This window comes from Biomphalaria glabrata, chromosome 1, assembly GCF_947242115.1.
Source record: "Biomphalaria glabrata chromosome 1, xgBioGlab47.1, whole genome shotgun sequence".
In the NCBI taxonomy this organism is placed as follows: domain Eukaryota; kingdom Metazoa; phylum Mollusca; class Gastropoda; family Planorbidae; genus Biomphalaria; species Biomphalaria glabrata.
The window spans coordinates 89,405,789-89,423,819 of NC_074711.1; the positions used below are offsets into that span (position 1 = coordinate 89,405,789).

At 37.5% G+C, this 18,031-nt stretch overlaps 1 protein-coding gene across 2 annotated transcripts in view; it reads left to right on the plus strand.

Annotated features, from left to right (window-relative positions):
- Window positions 1–11,921: 11,921 nt before the first annotated feature.
- The window catches only part of LOC106065771 (synaptic vesicular amine transporter-like), a 69,579-nt gene continuing 63,469 nt past the window's right edge, over window positions 11,922–18,031 (plus strand). Inside the window, exon 1 of one of the 2 annotated variants that reach the window (XM_056018456.1) lies at window positions 11,922–12,083. The gene's annotated coding sequence lies outside the window, so the exon portion shown is untranslated. The remainder of the gene's footprint in view (window positions 12,084–18,031) is intronic. The other variant, XM_056018455.1, reaches the window with a different exon arrangement.

Here is an 18,031-nt window from a genome sequence, read left to right on the forward strand (position 1 = left end):
ATATAGACGTAATAGATTGCCCAGATTTAGCATGTAATCGTATAAATTTACAGATAACAATGCAAATTTATTTTTTTTTAACGGCTGAAAGGGAAGACAGTATTAGTTATTTCTTCAGAAATGAAGATTATTGCGTCCAAGCATTTTCAGGACGACCGATGATGGTAGAGAACAGGAATCGAACTCAGTCAATCTGGGGCAGAACAGAATTCAACAAATACTCATTAAAATAAGAAAATGTTTTAAAATGTAATCAAAATCTTTATAAATTCTAGGTAGATAATACACATTTCGTACTTTATTCTATAACTGTGCTGAAATAAATGGCATTAATATTTTCTTTCATTAAATGACCTATATTTGTTATTTAGTTTCATTAGAAAACATTTTTTCCCGACCTAATGAAGAAAACATAAAAGCCTTATGATGTTTATATATATATATATATATATATATATATATATATATATATATATATATATATATATATATATATATATATATGGCTCCTTCTTTATCGGAAGACACTGGATGCGCCCAGTTGAGTCACTGGTTATGGTTTCGTCTCCAGACGGGGCAGAATCTGGTGTGGCTAATCAAGCCACTGAATCAGGATTTATTATATTATTATATTTAAAAAAAGAATATTTCTTTAATTACTAGAACAATACCATTGTTTGTTTAAACAATATGTTGCCAACCTAAAAATAAACAAATCTAAAATTTCTTACAAGAGAATCATCTAGTTTAAACACTGTGGTCATAACATGAAATAAGGCGTTTCTTTCATGTGGATAAAGCTATATGTTACAAGCCTTTCTGTCGAGTCATGTCTTCAAAATCGCCCACGGCATGTTTATATTTATTTGTTTCGGAAGCTGGTTTCTTTTCATGTAAGCATATGGCAGAGAAGAATGAATCCTACTTTTTCTTTTCTCTTTGACCATCGCCCAATGGGAGGAATCCCTTTAAAGCGGTTTGCCGTCTCACGATGCCATGTTTGATAACTAATCGCGGCTCTCTCTAAATGCAAATATCGGTGATTAAATATGGCCGGAGTGAATGTTTACTGATCAATGATCGCTGTATTGATCGATGGCTGCAATAAAAGAGAGAAAAAAATTAAAAGATCACCGCTTATGGATGAAAAAAAAATATGGATTGGAAGATAATATAAAAATATCTACTGTTAATTTTTAATTTTAAGTGTATTGTATCTTATTCCAGAAGATAGACCTTGAAATGTTTTATGTATTCTAAAAACTCTTCATTAGTGGTCTCTGTTATTTATATGGTTGAAAAAGTTTGACGCTAAATGATGAGAAAAAAAGAATTCAAGCCTTTAAAAATGAAGGCTACAGAAAGTTGCTGGGAAAAGAAGACAAAGGAGTTTCTATTTTTACACGAGAGCACACAGGACGAAAACTGAGCAGGTTAGGTCATGGTGTAAGAAGTGACTCTCTTTCAGAAGTCCTCCTTAAAGATACACTGCAGAGAGCACATAGAAAGAGTCTTTCACGGACAAGTGGACTGGTCCCTGTCTTGATATTCTGCTAAGAACAGCTGCTTACGGGAAATAGAGGGGTGGGCTTTGGTTAAGCAAACTATCGCAGCAGCCCTACAGCAAAAATCATGAGAGAACTCAATTCATCCTATATCAATACTAAATTGTTTGGTTTGTTTGTTTCATTTTTTAATATAGTATACCTTATAACAACCTTAATACTATACTTTGCAAATAATTATAAGTTGCAGTGTTATGGTAATGATGAAGGAGTCAGTCTAGGTCTGTAATTCAGCAATTGAACATGTCTTTATAATGTAAACAAACTTCTACGAGAGTTTGCGGTTTCACCAGAAATGCCGAGAGAATAAGAAAAAAGTTACAAAGATAGTTTGTGTGGAAACACAAACTCAAAATCGGCCCCCGAAGTTGTCCACTCTGGCAGGTAAAAAAGGGAACTTTTAATATTTTCAACATGATTATTATAAAATATAAACTACAAACTTCAACAACCACAACCCTATCTCCGCCTTTACAACAAGAAGAGACGTGTACTGTTATGAACATAATGATAACAGAGTCGAAAGCCATGTCCGCTTAGTATGGCTTTAATACACTGAATGACTACACAACACACGCATTTCGTGAACACATTCTTACGGACGAGTTACAAGCACATGGAAACATAAGAACGACAACCGATACAGCATATACTTTTCATAACATGTACTATCGAAGATCTTGTCTATATTATTGTATTATTAGGCCGACTGACGACATGATACCACAGAATACGGAGATTTATTAATGTTATTCAAATACAAAAACAAAATTTAATAAAATACTCAGAAAGACACAAAGATAAAGGCACATTCCTCGTCCCATATGCTAGGACAAATTTGTACTTCTTCTTCCCTAGTGCTTTTAGAGCATGGAATGGGTTGCCTGAGCTAGCCAGGAAAACCAGTGACTTGGCAGAATTTAAGTCATTGGTTAATATGCATGACTAAATGCATGACACGTAAGACGTAGTCATCTTCTTTTTTGAAGCAACGTCTGTATTATATAAGATAAGATAAGATTATTATTGATCTCATCTTATCAATTACTGATAATGAATGATTATTTCATTCATGGTTTTCTTATAGACAAATCTGTTGTGCGAGATTTCAACAAAGAAACTTTTCCTTTGGTCCCTTACAGAAGTGTGAATACCCAAATTGACACTTCTCCTCTTGAATAACACGAAACACTGATTAATAACTGTTGTTCTAGAGTATATTCGACTTATATAAATATGAAAATGTAAGTATTTTGTATAACAGAAAGCACTTATTTTAGAAAAACAAATATTTGTATAACATTATTTTAGAAAAAAAAAAAAATTTGTATAACATTATTTTAGAAAAAAAAATATTTTAATGTATACATGAGGATTACCTCCCTTATTAAAATAGTGTCCTCTGTTTATTATTATTGATAGTGAAAAACTGCTAGCGAAGTTAATTTTTTTTTATTTAAACGTTTCAGAAAAGAAAAAGTAGCCGTTACATCAGAATTTTGAAAGATCTAAAATGTTATGATGTTGGACTTTCAATATTTTTTTTTTCTAGTTTTCTCGATCTAAACGGGACGGACGGACGGACAGACAACACCGGACTAGTAGTTGCTAATTCATTTTGGGGCCGCTAAAAGAAAATAAGCTGTGTCTACCAGTTAGCTGTTTGTTATTTTTAAAATGTCAACCACAAGTTAAACATTTGTCTCAGTTAAACCTAAAAATGTGCGCGGGAGAGGGAGATTGTTGATGTTTTCCTAGCAGAAGTTCTGTTTATCTAACTTCATTCATATTTTCCTCTCTGTATGGTCAAGATGCTGTCCCTTAGGTTTAAATGTCGATACGACATCTGAGACTCCTAGTAGATCGTGGAACCATGTCCTTTGAGCTCCCAATCTTTGGCTATCAGCTAATCAAATGTAGATTTAGTATGCAAATACTCTCTGAGGTCTGGCCAGGATTTCTGATCCTCCATGGATCTGCTCACTGAGCTGTCTTTATTAGTCTTGGATCTCTCTCTCTCTCTGTCTCTCTCTTTCTCTCTCCCCTTTCTGTCTTTCTCCTTCCTTCTATCTCTGTCTCTTTCTCCCACCCTTTTTCTTTTACTGTCTCTCTTTCCCTTTCTCTTTCTCTCTCTTTCTTCTTCCATCTCTCTTTTTTTCTTTTTCTCTTTTTCTCTCTTTCTATTTCTCTATTTCTTTTTCTCTCTTTATGCCTTTCTCTTCCCTCTCTCTTGTTCTCTCTTTTTTTTCTCTTTCTCTTTTTCCCTCTCTATGTCTTTCTCTTCCCTCTCTCTTGTTCTCTCTTTCTCTCTCTCTGTTTCTCTCTCTATTTTTTCTCTCTCTTTCAATTTCTGTCTCTTTTATGTCTTTCTCTTCCCTCTCTCTTTCTTTCTTTCTGTCATTCTCCTTCCTCTCTCTCTCTCTCTCTTTTCTCCCTCTTTCTCCTTCCCACTTTTTTCTCTTTCTCTCTTTTTTCTCTCTTTATCTCTCTCTCTCGCTTTTTGTCTTTCTCCTTCTCTTTCTCTTTTTTCTCTTTCTCTCTCTCTATGTATGTGTGAGTGATCCTCTCTGTTTCGCCACCTGCACATTTCTTTAAACCCTGCAGACAGCCCCCATAGCTCTCCCAGACTCAGGAAGAGTGCGGAGAAGTCCTTGCAAAAAGCTTAGATCGAAAAGCGATTCATTATTATTTTCTCATCTTATACTTCAGGGTTTAGTCTGTATCTTGTTATAATGTGTAGCCAAAAAAAAATGTTCAGTAGCAGAATACAGACTTCACAGACTTCACAGACTTCACAGACTTTTGACTTTTTCTAGCGCCTACAAAAAAAGTAAAAAAAAAAGTGTACATCGTAGAAGTGTTTAGAATTATATTGAAGGCACAATTGATCATTTTATCCATGCCAAATGTTTATAGTTGGGTGTTACAGTTGATTGTCAATATTTTCCCCCAAATAGTTCATAAACCTGACTTGATAAATCGTAGATTGTATTTTGTACATCCGCAAGAATTGTGTATAGCCTACAACGAATTATAGATAGATAGATAGATAGATAGATAGATAGATAGATAGAGAGATAGAAAGATAGATAGATAGATAGATAGATAGATAGATAGATAGATAGATAGATAGATAGATAGATAGATAGATAGATAGATAGATAGATAGATAGATAGAAAGATAGATAGAAAGATAGATAGATAGATAGATAGAAGATAGATAGATAGATAGATAGATAGATAGATAGATATAGATAGATAGATAGATAGATAGATAGATAGATAGATAGATAGATAGATAGATAGATAGATAGATAGATAGATAGATAGATTCAGTATTGTCTACGTGACCTATTGATCTCATCAATAATACTTTTTCTTTAAAACATAAATCTCTACGTTTTAATAAGCCTTAGAAAACTAAATCTGCTAATGATCTGGAAGATTTAATCGGTGTTAATCTGTAAGCTTTCATGTATTTTTCGTATACAATATTCTTGTATTAACTTAACAAGGGACCTGTTGACGCAGTTAACAACTGGTCGAGTCATCCAAGAAGAGTAACTGCAAGTGAAACCGGAATAAAACGGCAATTATCTTCTCTTGTTTCTGTCTCTTGCTGCAGACGTCAACGTTGAGATCATCTTGTCTTTCAGAAAGTAGGTCACAGCAATGGCTGTCTTCACCCATCGTTGTGACGTGAACATTTAACACACATACAAACACACAGAAACACACATTCAGATATGTTTGGTTGTTGTTTTTAATTAATCTGTGGCATTTTACGTCTAGGGAGACGATCTTTTCCCTTTGCAACTTCTTGTGTGACTAAAGAGGCCAATCCTTGATACACAGCTGCGATCGCAGGTTGGGCATATATAATCACCAGGCGCCGTTGCATTTTCACCCTTCTTTCTGCTTCTGTTGTGTATGACATCTGCAATCCGTGACCCTTCCTTTTTTTAATTTTTTAATTTTTAATTAATCAAATAATAAATATTGTGACCAAGGAACTCTGAAGAAGAGCTTCGGAAAACAAATATTCCAAAGTTTAAATACATCTGAATTTTAAACTGTAATTGTAAGCTAAAAGTGTGCGTCGTGGCCACATTATTGAGAGTTAAACTTCCGAACCTAGATTCACCAAATCTCTGTGAAAACTGTGATTTTTAAGGTACCCCTGAGTCCACCCTATTCTGAAGGGTACCTGACTGAAGGGAAAGTAGCCTAATAGCGGTTGGTCGTTGCGCTGGCCACATGACACACTGCTCATTAACCTATAGCCAAAGAAATGCTGACCTTAAATCCTCTGCCCTAGGTTTGAAATGGGAACTTTATTTTTTATTTACTTTTTATCTCAAAGCTCCAGTAAGAGAGGAAGGGTGGCAGCGAGCAGGATTCAAATCCAAGACCCAACTGATGTCTACTCAACTGAGGTACTCCATTAAGCTGCGCCCCATGTTAAACTAGGATGTCCCTGTTTATATTTTCCTAATTTCAACCTCCATTTTTTTTCGCCACCCTCGGGGTCGCGGAATTCATTCCATCGGAAAACATGCCCCGCCAACCTCAAGCGAATTTTGGTCACGAACTCTCCAAGTGCTCGATTGCCAGTTCGGCAAAGGGTTTCCTTGTTTGTGACCAGATCTCTGTGACTCTTAAAATCCCTCTTAACGGTGCTGAGCCACAATTAGCCTTATCTCCATATTTTTGCAGACGACCGACCATGTCTGTCATGCTCAAGTCTGCGTTGAGATGACGATTGTGTTGAAAAGTAAATAAATGCATTCATGAACTTGTAACAACTTTTCAAAAGAAAAGTATAAGAGCAAATTATACAAACACCATACAAACATTATACAAACACCATACAACCATTATTCAAACACCATACAAACATTATAGAAACACCATATATACATTATAGAAACATCATACAAACATTATGCAGACACAGTATACACATTATACAAACACATGTACATATCGTAAAAACACAATACAACCATAATTAAAATAGTTCATAACAATAGTGTCTAACCATTATACTAACGAATATCACTGATTATTTGATTAATTGGTTTATTGTTTGATTCATTCGTGTTTTAATCGGAACCTTAAATAATTAGGCAAAGTTTCAACTTGATCCGAGAAAGAGAAGCAGTAGACATAGCGTGTACACAATGTGTACCAGAGTCACTTGATATCATCACCTTCACCTATCCCTTAGTATGTCTGACCGTTGGGGCACCACACAAGATTTGTTGACCGTCCTTCTCCATTCCTCTCAGTCTTTTGCCTTGGATAGAACCTCTTTTAAAGGCAGGACCGTCCATTCTTTTATGTAGAGTTGATATTCTTCTTCTTCTAGCCAGCTTTATTGCTGCTGAGCTGTGAGCTCTTTTGCAGACAGTGCCAAGGAAAAAAAAGTGTGCTGTTTTCTTCAGTTGTTCAGCACTGCCGTACAGGGTGTTGGCTATGTTGGGCTTTAGTGGAAGTAGGGTCTGCCTAAGGTGGATTAGGGAGGGGCATTCAAAGAGGATATGGTTTACGGTTTCAAAGGGGTGTTGAGATGATATAAGCTTTGTAAAAATAAGATTGATATCGATTATATGTAAATGTGTTTAACTTGACACAATAAATTTCAACTACAAGAACAGCTGGATGCCTCTGCATGTACTACAGTCTATTTTGTTCACTTTTTTTTTTATTGTACTGTATCGCAACAAGAAGAGAGTAACTGGAGAGACATAGAAAAATATGAAATTGATAAAACAGGTCTAGTCATGTGTAGTATAATGGGGTTGTATTGTATTCATTGAATATATTGATGTAACTACCATCAGCAGCGTGGGAAAAAATAGATCCATCCCCTTAACTACGTCACTAGTTCAGTCCTCAATCGAGATGTCTAAAAATAAAGAAAAAAAATCGCTTTTGAAAATGGAAGTTTTTTTTTTTTCTCTCCCTAAGACAAATGCAATGTTTAAATAAAAACTAATGCAAGTTTGTTGTGTGACAGTGTGTGTGTGTGTGTTTTGGTGTGTGGGTATGGGAAGAGTAGCGTGGGGGGATGATGGGAAGATGTGTGGAGTGATGAGGATGCCTTTACGGCCAACACTGCACACACCCCCTCCTCCCTCTAAAAAAAAAAAAAAGAGCTTCGCGTCCTGACGGGTACGGTCAACCTTACTGCCGGGCCGGCCGGGATGTTGATCAATAGCGTTCTATTGAAAGGCAATTAATACCGCCGTTCTCCAAGACACCGGAAACACCCGCTTTTAACGGGAGGCCACGTGACTCGAGACCCCTCCCCCAGCCCCCTCCACTTCGGCCCCTTGCAGACGGTGTCCAGAGAAGCAAGAAGTAATCGTTAGCTGATTGAGAGTTTGTGTATTCGATTACAGACAAGGACTATTCGATGACTGTCAAGAAGAATAAAAGTCTCACAAAAATTATTCGAAAGAAATGTATGTTTTGATTTAATTAACTAGTCTCTTGTATTTAAATTCACATTAAGTGAAACAACAATAAAATGTTGTTTGTTGTTTGTAAAATGTTTTACATGTTTCGGATGTTCCTTCAGAGTTGAAGATAGTTTACTTCCTAGTCCAAACCTCCCTCAGGACGACGGGGATGGGAGCGGGCAGGGTTTGAACCCTCTACCGTCGATAAATCCGAACGACAGTCCAGCGCGCAAACCGCACGACCAGGCAGCCATCCATTACGGCAGTAGTCAAAGCTGGAATGAAAAATAGGACATCTCTCTCATCTCATCTGTCCTTTGACTTTCGTCAAAGGGGTGCTTTGACAGTTGGAGTAAGTCCCTCCACATGATATCAAGAGAGAGGCCGGACACTGAACACTGAGAGTGAAAGAGGCCAAGCTTTTGAGAGTAAATGCTATAGAAACATGCTGGGTACCAGATACCTGGAAAAGAAGACAAATGTGTTTGTACTTTTACAAGTCAACAGTCTGGCTGGCAAGAAGGAAGAACTCCTCAGTACTGTGAAGAGAAGAAAGCTGAGCTGGTTCGGTCCTATTGTAAGACAAGACTCACTATCTAAAAGTCATTATTCAAGGTACAGTTGAGGAGCACAAAGAAAAGGTCTTCCAAAGAAAAGGTCGTCCAAAGAAAAGGTCGTCCAAAGAAAAGGTCATCCAAAGAAAAGGTCGTCCAAAGAAAAGCTGGCTGAATAACATATACTAATGTGGGAGGCGTGGTCGAGAGGCTAAATACGCTTTAACTTGGCTTGGTTACCTATGAAGGGGGCTCGAGGTTCGACACCCGACTCGAGCAGAGTTGTGTTTACTGAGCGCCTAAAGGCAGCACTGAAAACCAACTCCTAGATACCCCCTCCCCCCCACTGGTCCACAAATGAGATTGGACCATAGCGTTCTGAACTATAAGCATGAAAGTAGCGCTATATAAAAGCCATAACTTATTTAATGGACCGGCCTTTCTCTTGATATCCTTGAAAATAGGACAGCCAAATTGTAAACTACTTAAAAGAAGTGTCGGCACTCTGTGTGGGATCAAAACAGATGCTTTTATTTGGAAAAATGCCAACATATATATTGCGAACGTAAATGTATTGTTCAATTGAACCAGTAACCGTTTAACCGTTGGGCACTCAAGCATAGCTCAGCTCAACTCGGAAAAAGAAAAATGTATTTATACGACCACAAGTACAAATACAAATACAAATGCATGACTAAATGCATGACGCGTGGGACGTAATCATCTTCATTTTTGAAGTAACGTCTGTATTATATAAGATAAGATAAGATAAGATAAGATACATGTAATTCTAAAAAAAAAACAAAAAACTGGGACACTGAGACACTGGATGAGACCAAAACCAATCGTTAGAGAAGACCTGTGACATCGTGACGTGGCAACAAGCTATTGGTCTAAAATGTCCTACTGGTTGCGAAGCCGCAGGTCGGTGTTGAGGCTTTCTATGACGGTTAGTCTTGATGAGGGTCGCACTTGACTTAACTCCTTACCTGCGTGGTGTAAGTCGATTACTTTAGACAAATGTACACCCTATCTGGGGGGTTTTGCCTCGGTGGTGAAGTATTCACTGGCTCTGACTCTACAATTTTTTCCATGTAAAGAACTCTTGGCTTCGTATTTTGTTTTCTTGATGCAGCGGTGTAGATCTTGACAAAACAAGGCACTTTACGGTTGAACTACAGTGGAACACTTTGCACTCATCAAGTCCTAGTCTGGAGTGCAATTATCCGGGTAGCGCTTCTCAGCCTCACAGTGGCGCCCGGCCGGAAACGTTCATTAGAGAAGACATCAGGGGGTGTCAGAGAGCCCCGTCAGCCTTGTCACGATCCAGACATTGTTTTTCTAGAGACCACTGTGGTACAAAGAAGGAAGCTCAACACTAAGACTACAAGCTGTGCTACTATTACCTATCGATCAAATAAGTTTCACTATATCTTTACCAGCGGAGGTTTGGATTCAGGGTTTTCCTTCTCCAAGATGATTTGCCAACCAAGGCTCATGCATGAGCTTACTGGTTGCTAGCCATTGCCCCTTCTCCTGTGGGTGATAACGGTTTCGCAGGGCTCCTTATCTTAACCACACGTAAAGGCCAGTAGTTGATCTGGAACCATTTTATATGTAATAAAGTGCGTAAAGCCTTTACCACTTCCGGCGTTAGCAACCTTGCGAAGCCATTGCCTTGCGGCTATACCCAAACACGGGAAAGCCTTCGGCAGACAACTCTAAAAAAAAAAAAAAATCAGGGCCTGTTGACCCTTAGGTAGATTGTGGCACACTGTGCTACAGACTGGCGGAGCCTGCGGCGCTACTGATCCCAAACTGTATCGGACATTCCGTTCCTTTGGTCACATCAGCTGTGTGGCGAAGGAGGAATTGCTGTGTGGGTGACATCGTTGCAACCATAAACAATGCTCAAGCTTTCATCGCGCTTCATGTCATCTTTACCAGCATCAAGCTTATTTAGGTGCAGATAGTCCGTCTTCCTGGCTTAGAATACATGTTGGTTGCCTTGTCGTGTGGTATGCACTCGGGAATGATGTTCTGTGGTATCGTCGGTCCGTTACCGCTGCCATCCCCTGTCGTCATGCGGGAGGACGATTTTTTTTTTTTTTCTGTGCTACCTTTATTTTTTATTTTTTATTTTTTTTTTTTACATTTTTTTTTTTGAAAGGAAACCTCAGAATTTGCGCTATTCAGTTTTAGCTTTATCATCATAGGAATCCTTGGGCTTTATGCCTCTTTTCTTTGCCTCTTTTTTGGGCTTTATATGCCTCTTTTATGGGCCATCTTGCCTCTTTTGTGGGCTTTTTTTTAATTTATTTTTTTTTTAATATGTTTTTATTTGTAAGTTACCATAATTCACAAGTATTAAATCATAAACAATTGAAAAGTGATTAACCTAAAAATATAACAACAGTAATAGAAATATTATTTAATATCAAAGACATACTACCTAACCAATGAACCCCCTAAAGACAGAAAAATGATACAAGTATACTCTACTCCAGAACAATCAACACAATATCAGACATCCCCGACCCCCAACACCCTATTTCTGAAAAACTACATGAGCATTATACAGGTATATGAAAATCAAACTAGATAATTCTCTACCCTAATGTCCATTATTTTTCTAAATGTTAATTCCAAGTGATTAGGATCAAACACCTTATTATTATGTAGATATTTGAGCCAGGTAGCCCAAACAAGATTCCTGTATTCGGAAATAAAATCAAGTTAAAGTTATGTATCATTTTATTTTTTAATATCTTTTTTTTTTTTTTTTTTTTTTTTTTTTGATATTTTAAAATAGTATTCATCTTAAAATTATGTTTGAGAGTCTAAGAAAACAAATATATGTATGAAATCCCATTATAAAGTAATGTAATTCTAACAATATTTTCAAATTACATATTTTTTTAATGCCTAACATATACTTTAATTTGACTATAAGGCAATGTCTTTAAAACTGAAGATTATAGAAGAGCTATGAATATGACAGTCTTTCCCAAAATATGTTTCATACAAATGTTGATATGTAACAAATATCTTTGTTGAAAAAAAGGTGTAACTCACTACGTATATTCGAAAATATGAAAGTAAAGTGTAGCAAATTAAGTCTTACAATTAAGTGAAGTGTGTTTAATGCAAATTTATTTTTAGGAAAAAAAAAAAGATTTGGCGGCTACACACCGCGTACACAGTGAGACCCTCTCTGCGGCCCCTGCGTTGGTAAACATTGATTTAGAGTGTAGATAGATTTGCCATATTTCATCGACAGACCAGCTATTCAGCTTAAAATATCACTCCGCCATAACGTGGGCGGGCCACAAAGTTTCGGAACGTTGGCCGAGAGTCGCCACAACCGCTCACGAGCGTCACTCTCGCGTGCTTCTACAGGCCTGCAGTACTCACTGTGTTTCTGGACCGTCAGAGACCATAAGAAATGAAATCTCTTCGTAAGAGTCTGTTTACTGAGCTTAATTCTAGTCGTTAAGGTGAGTTTCCCATTCAAATATTTTTTTGTAAGGCATCGCTGTAAGCTTATGACTGTATATCGAAATATAGTCTACAAAGGCATTTAGGAAAGTAGAGCTGAAATTATTCTATAACATAAACATGACATAAACGCGGCATAAAAAATTTTATGTCATGGCTATTAACATGACAAACATGAGATAAACATGGCATAAACATGGCATAAACATGACATAAACATGAAATAAAAATAGCATAAACATGACATGATTATGACATAAACATCACATGAATATTAAGTAAACATGGCATAAACATGAGATAAACATGACATAACCATGAAATATAGAAGCGACTGATGAGGACGACACATTGCTTTTTGAGAGAAATAGAAATATTCTGTCGAAACATTATTATTGTTTCACTACATTTGTGTTTGTTTTGCTGTTTTTTCCCGTTTCGGATGTTTTTCAGATGTTTCTTCAGATCTAATTGTTTTTTCAGATCTAATTGTTTTTTCAGATCTATTTGTTTCTTCAGATCTATTTGTTTCTTCAGATCTATTTGTTTTTTCAGATCTATTTGTTTCTTCAGATCTATTTGGTTCTTCAGATCTATCTGTTTCTTCAGATCTATTTGTTTCTTCAGATCTATTTGTTTCTTCAGATCTATTTGTTTCTCTAGATCTATTTGTTTCTTCAGATCTATTTGTTTCTTCAGATCTATTTGTTTCTTCAGATCTATTTGTTTCTTCTGATCAAGTCATAAGCTAATGGCTAATTTTCTAATCCTTTAGGAAAGACAATTTCCAATTTCTTAAAAAAAAAGATGACAATCACCCCCACCCCCCACCCCTTTTTTTTTTGCACTAAATGTTACTCGGGAAATTTTTTTAAATTTTTTTTTGATGATTCGTTCCGCATCAGTTCCGCTCTTTGGCTGACACCAATTTAATTTTTGTATTTAAAATAGCTGGATTCTAAACTTCGAGCCTCCATGATGGTAGGCAGACGTGTTAGCCACTTTAAAATAAAATAAATTTCATATTATTCAATAATGTTTGTATGTTCTACTGTCATCAACTCTTGGGCTGTTACAGCAATAGAGATGTACCTTCATCACCTTCACCTATCTCGTAGTCTGTTGCACCGTTGGGGCACCACACCTGATTTGTCGACAGTCCTTCTACATTCCTCTTTGTCTTTTGGTTTGGATAGAATCTCTTTCAATGACAGACCCGTCCATTTTTTTATTCTTCCCATCGCTCTGTCTTTCTCTTCTTCTTTTTCTTGATACTGTTCCCTGAAGGAAGGTCTTTGCGAACCATGAAGACGTTGTAATATCTTGTAGAACAGGGGTTCTCAACCTGTGTGTCGCGACCCCCCTTGGGGGTCGATTGACGATTAGCCAGGGGTCACCTAAGACCATTGTAAAAAGGGGTCAGCGAGCATAAAAGGTTGAGAACCGCTGTTGTAGAAGATTGTGTTATTCTATTTAATTATTAGTAACTTTCAATAAATCATCATCAATCCTCGAGTTTCAAATTTAATTCCTTTTAATTTCTTTATTAAATAAAAAAAAATTCCCCTTTCAGACCTTGTGATCTATAGGGCAGATGATGTAAAGATCATCTGTTTCTGTGGCCTACGGTTAACAAGGGTGTCATGTGGCCAGCACAACGACCAACCGCCTTAACTTTTGTCCAACTAATGTCAGGTACCCATTAGAGCTGGGTGGACTCGGAGGCGCCCGAAGATCCCGAAATTAAAAATCCTAGTCTTCCGGTCCCCGGTTCGGAACCCAAGCGCTCTACCGCTCAGCCACCCCGCCTCCTTTTATTTCTTAATGGTGCTTCGAAATTCAATAAATGTCGCGGATTTATTGTTTGCGTATGAAAAGTAGAAAGTCGTTTTAAAATCTGTTGTCTTATCACGTAAAATTGATCTGTTCTAGATCTAGATAAAGACATCAATACATTAATGGAGTGTGTAAAGCAGCGGTTCTCAACCTTTTAAGCTCGGCGACCCCTTTTTACAATCCTTCACTCTGCCGCGACCCCTCCCCCTCCACTGCACACACACACACAGCAATAGAAGAATAGACAAAAACAATAAACTTTTTCGATGGTCTTTGGCGACCCCTGGCAAATCGTCAATCGACCCCCTAGGGGGTCGCGGATCCACAGGCTGAGAACCCCTGGTGTAAAGGGTAATCCTAAGTATCTCTTGTGGAGAAAATGACAATAGTAACAATGAACGAACTGGCCGTTTGGAAAATTTACAGAAATGCCTAGTGATTGCGCCCAAGAGGGTTAGTGGCCAACGTCAAACGGACTGCTAAATATTTTTACTATATTCTTCTATAAAATGATTCCAAAAAGCTTTGCGATTGGTCCTCGCGCTACCTTATAAATATATCTTTTACAAACTTATCAGTAAAATATTTGTGTAACATATTTGTCCTGCTGTAGACTATAACCGTTTAACCCTTTGCCGGTTGAGCTTTGAACTCGTTTTCATTTAATTTTAAAGATAATAAATTTTAAAATAAGGCCCCTATTTTGTAGGTTAGTTAAATTTCCTGTTGGTGTGACCATATTTGGACAGAGGCGGACTGTGAATCAAAATTAACCCTAGCATTGCCATGCAATCTGTATCACACATATAATGAACATTCGTTCACGCATCGACGGTAAAAAAAAAAACAACATGCATTGGTAATTGTACAATACAATTCACAAATTGTACTCTGCACTGCGGTACCAGGGCATAACATTCCGTACCGTACTGTATTTTTAATTGAAGATAGACTGTTAGGCATGGGCGCCCGCAGAGGGGGTGCAAGGGGGTGCAGTGAATTCTGAGTAGCCCAATTCTAGCCATTTTTTTCGCAACATCAAATCAATTAACTTCTAAGTAGCAACTGAACAAGTAGTGCTTCCACCGGTTAATGTACAAGTAGAAATAAGTAGAGAAGCGGTTCTCAACCTTTTAAGCTTGGCGACCCTTTTTACAATCACTCACTCTGACGCGACCCCCTCCCACAAATACACATACAGCAATAGAAGAATAGACAATAACAATCCATATTTTCGATGGTCTTAGGCGACCCCCTGGCAAATAGTCAATCGACCCCCAAGAGGGTTCGCGATGTAGATGTAGTTTTAATCAGAATCCAAGTTCACCACCATGTATTCCTCCCTGCGGGTGCCCATGTATTATCGATTCAAGAATTTAACAAATTAATGTTCAGGAAAATTTTGCGCATCGTCTTCTAAATCTAAATCTAAATGCCTATCATTGGAATATTATAAAGTGTAGTAACTTAACAAGTAGTGCTTCCATTGAAGTACTGTTGTAAAGATATGCTATTATTGTAACTGGAATAAGCAAATCTGTAGTTCATGTCCGACCGTGTACGATTTATTCTAGGCTTGCAATTCTTTGCTCTATAAAAGGATGTCACATATTCTATAGCATGTTAGTCGTGACGATTTGTTTATATTTGCACACAGCTATAAGTTATTATGAATGTCACAAGGTCGACTTTCACTAGATATTCTGTATGGTGATTTAACAGAAGGCAAGAGATCCGCTTGTCGTCCGCTGCTAAGGTATACTGATGTATGCAAACGCGACATAAAGCTCTTTAAATCGGCACTAACAGCTGGGGAAAAAGTGGGCCTGGATAGATCGACTTGAAGAGCGAGCTTAAAGGAAGGGTCCTGGATTTGCAGATGCCATTCACAATAGTAGTAGAAAGAAGGGTGAAAGTCCAAAGGATTGGCCTCTTTACTCACACAAGAAGTTGCAAAGGGAAAAAAATCGTCTCGAGACGTAAAGTGCCACAATTATTTTTTTTTATAATATTTTGTCTTCATCCTAAAGCGATGCAAGTGCTGCAATGCAAAGAAGAGTATCAGAACTGCGCGATAAGTGTTCACCGCCCGCTTGTCCAATAAAGTTATTGACAGTTTCGGCAACCACAGTCAACATTTGCAGTTTTTGTTTGATCGAACGTAGGGAGGCACGGGCCTGACGGATCAAGTTAACAATGTTGTACAGTGAATACTGTGTTCACGTGTTTAGTTTCGTATTTTTTTTTGTTTCATGATAAAGAGGTAGACCTATTTACTGTGCATTTAATTTCGATAAGGTATGAGGGCCAGAATAGAGGGCAGTTCTTTTCTTTAGTATTATAATTATAAGTTATTATTATAAGTTAAAGATAAGACTTTGAGCCATGGGTGGCATCTTGCACCCCCCCCCCTGCAAAAAATCCTGCGGGCGCCCATGCTGGTAGGCTATTCAATTAATATGGGAAACACTAAAGCATAATTTACGAATGGAAAACCTAATAAAATACTGAGAGAGACACAAAGATAGATAAAGGCACATTACATTTATTATTTTTATGCAAATATTAATCCGTACGAGTGGTTCTTTTTCACTAGTGCCGTCCGAGCATAGAATGGGTTGTCTGAATCAGCCAGGAAAATCATTGATTGACTAGATTATTATGGCAGAAGTGATAATAGATATAAGCAATCAACGGCCTATAAAACGCTTCCAATAGCATGGGTGTCAAATAGCCTCTGATAACGAGTCCAACTGTATGGTCACTTAGCGTTCCGTTGGATATATCAGCTGAATGGAGAGAGGGGATATTTTGTGTGGGTGACACCATTTTCGCCTATAGCTACTGCCCAGGCATTCATCTCATTCCTATGATGTGATCTTTAGTCACTTCAAGACTTTAAAAGGCCTAGCATAAGAGATAGACTAGATCAGCGGTTCTCAACCTTTTAAGCTCGGCGACCCCTTTTTATAATCCTCCACTCTGCCGCGACCCCCTCCCACACACACACATACAGCAATAGAAGAATAGAAAAATACAATCCATAGTTTCGATGGTCTTAGGCGACCCCTGGCAAATCGTCAATCGACCCCTAAGGGTTCGCGACCAACAGGTTTAGAACCACTGGCCTAGATTGACACATGGATTTAAGTAGGGCGTAGTTATCTTCTCTTTTAGCGTTATGTCTGTAATTTATAAGATAAGATAATGGAAAATATGTTCGTATTACCATGTTCGTTCTTAACGTTCTTTGATCAAATGTTAGGCGACCGCCAATCACGAAATTCAGTGGCCTCTTTTACAAGAAAACACTATATAATTTTCCGCCGCGGCCAAGCAGGCCCTTTGGGTGCAGGCCCACCTAGTCTTTGCTCGAGGCCAGTACAGCCTGTCCGCATCTGTACTTGGACAATAATAAACTATTCATTTTGAAATTATTAATGAGTGTTTTTGTTGTTGTAGTTGTTAGTTTGATTTTTGTTTGACTCGCAATTTATGGGCTGGATCGCAGTGTAATGTCAAGGCCGATTTTGACACTCAGTTCGCACCTAGTTATATATATATATCAGCTCATGGTATAATTCCTACTCTAAATAAACGATCACTATGCACATACATTTCACACCTTGTTATTTGGAGACCTAGCTATCCAGACAAATCGGAACAATCGTAACAAACAAATATTCACATTTGACTAGTCTAGAGTAACACCTTTAGTAAAACCACTAAATTTAGAAAGCCTTCAGGACAGAAGACTCAAAAGTAAAATAGCAACTATACATAAAACACTGAACCATAATCTTCAAATACAAAAACAAAATTTAATAAAAGACTCAGAAAGACACAAAGATAAAGGCACATTCCTCGTCCCATATGCTAGGACAAATTTGTACAAATACTCCTTCTTCCCTAGTGCTATTAGAGCATGGAATGGGTTGCCTGAGCTAGCCAGGAAAACCAGTGACTTGGCAGAATTTAAGTCATTGGTTAATATGCATGACTAAATGCATGACGCGTAGGACGTAATCATCTTCTTTTTTTTTGAAGTAACGTCTGTATTATATAAGATAAGATAAGTTAAGATAAGATAAGCTGCCATTATGTACTCAAT